Source organism: Petromyzon marinus, unplaced genomic scaffold (genome assembly GCF_048934315.1).
Source record: "Petromyzon marinus isolate PM22_M1 ecotype Great Lakes invasive population unplaced genomic scaffold, UKy_Petmar_22M1.pri1.0 PM_G_Scaffold_43, whole genome shotgun sequence".
NCBI lineage: Eukaryota > Metazoa > Chordata > Hyperoartia > Petromyzontiformes > Petromyzontidae > Petromyzon > Petromyzon marinus.
In genome coordinates this window covers 1,935,001-1,937,500 of record NW_027422995.1, presented here as the reverse complement: position 1 = coordinate 1,937,500, position 2,500 = coordinate 1,935,001, and positions in this window count along the sequence as shown.

The following is a 2,500-nucleotide window of genomic DNA, read 5'->3' as shown; positions in this document are numbered from 1 at the left end:
ACAGCCTCTGTGAGTTCATCCAGACTATTGGTAGCAGTCGTGAACATATCCCAGTCAGTACAGTCTAAGCACGCCCGCAAATCTTCCACAGCCTCACTGGTCCACTGTTTAGATGTCCTCACAGCAGGTTTACAGAGTTTTAGTTGCTGCCTGTATGCACGAATCAGGTGGACCAAGGGAGTTCTGTGCGAGCCGAACAGCCCCGTGACCCACAAGAGAAACATCCCCGCCAAATTCGAGCGTTTGACGGGGTCTATCCGTGAAAAAATATTCACGTTTTTGAGTGCACATGCATTTCTGCTGCAAATGCCTCTGGAAGTTTCATGCCGTTCGTATGCCAATTGTGGCAACACGAAAATGACCCGTTTTCCCATTCCGAGGGATTTCTGTGCGACCCTAACAGCCCCGTGAGCCACAAGAGAGACATCCCCGCCAATTTATAGCGTTTCACGGGGTCTATCCGTGAAAAATATAGACGTTTTTGAGTGCACATGCATTCCTGCTGCAAATGCCTCTGGAAGTTTCATGCCGTTCCTATGCAATGTGGCCACACAAAAATGACCCGTTTTCCCATTCCGAGGCATTTCTGTGCGACCCTAACAGCCCCGTGAGCCACAAGAGAGACATCCCCGCCAACTTCTAGCGTTTGACGGGGTCTATGCGTGAAAAATATTAAAATTTTTGAGTGCACGTGCCTTTCTGCTGCAAATGCCTCTGGAAGTTTCATGGCGTTCCTATGCAATGTGGCAACACGAAAATGACCCCTTTTCCCATTCCGAGGGAGTTCTGTGCCACCCTAACAGCCCCGTGAGCCACAAGAGACACATCCCCGCCAATTTCTAGCGTTTCACGGGGTCTATCCGTGAAACATATAGAAGTTTTTGAGTGCACATGCATTCCTGCTGCAAATGCCTCTGGAAGTTTCATGCGGTTCGTACGCAATGTGGCAACACGAAAATGACCCGTTTTCCCATTCCCAGGGATTTCTGTGCGACCCGAACAGCCCCGTGAGCCACAAGAGACACATCCCCGCCAATTTCTAGCGTTTGACGGGGTCTATCCGTGAATAATATCAATTTTTTTTGACTGCACATGCATTTCTGCTGCAAATGCCTCTGGAAGTTGCATGCTGTTCGTACGCAATGTGGCAACACGAAAATGACCCGTTTTCCCATTCCCAGGGATTTCTGTGCGACCCGAACAGCCCCGTGAGCCACAAGAGAGACATCCCCGCCAATTTCTAGCGTATCACGGGGTCTATCCGTGAGAAATATTCACTTTTTTGAGTGCACATGCATTCCTGCTGCAAATGCCTCTGGAAGTTTCATGCGGTTCGTATGCAATGTGGCGACACGAAAATGACCCGTTTTCCCATTCCGAGGGATTTCTGTGCCACCCTAACAGCCCCGTGAGCCACAAGAGAGACATCCCCGCCCACTTCTAGCGTTTCACGGGGTCTCTCCGTGAAAAATATCACATTTTTTGAGTGCACATGCATTCCTGCTGCAAATGCCTCTGGAAGTTTCATGCGGTTCGCATGCAATGTGGCGACACGAAAATGACCCGTTTTTTCCCATTCCGAGGGATTTCTGTGCCACCCTAACAGCCCCGTGAGCCACAAGAGACACATCCCCGCCAATTTCTAGCGTTTCACGGGGTCTATCCGTGAACAATATTCAATTTTTTGACTGCACATGCATTTCTGCTGCAAATGCCTCTGGAAGTTTCATGCGGTTCGCATGCAATGTGGCGACACGAAAATGACCCGTTTTCCCATTCCGAGGGATTTCTGTGCGACCCTAACAGCCCCGTGAGCCACAAGAGAGACATCGCCGCCAATTTCTAGCGTTTCACGGGGTCTATCCGTGAAAAATATTCACTTTTTTGACTGCACATGCATTCCTGCTGCAAATGCCTCTGGAAGTTTCATGCCGTTCGCATGCAATGTGGCAACACGAAAATGACCCGTTTTCCCATTCCGAGGGATTTCTGTGCCACCCTAACAGCCCCGTGAGCCACAAGAGACACATCCCCGCCAATTTCTAGCGTTTCACGGGGTCTATCCGTAAAAATGTAGCACGCACCAAAACGAGAAAAGATTTCCATCGCACCTGCACTATTGTATGGACAATGGTAACCTCATGTGAGGACGAAGTGGTGTGCCGGCGGCAGGTTGTTTCCCACGATTTCCGTGAATGAGCGAGCATCTCGAGCTGTGTTACTCCGCCCGAGGAGCCTCTTCTCCTCCAGAGTGCGTTGGGAAGGCTGTCCCTTGGGTTGTAGCTGCAGGGTTTGCTTGCGCTGTTTCGGTATTGTGCCCTAGGAAGGGCTGCCAACTGCGCGTGAGAGTTAGGGTTGGTTTCAATTGCTTTTGCCGGTCCACAGAGTAGCGAGCATTGAAAGGCCGCTCTAGAGGTGTGCAGGCATGTGTGGTCCCCGCCCCTGCTCCTCCCCACCCCGACGTTGGGTGTGCGTGGTGCTTTACCGCTGCCTCAAATTG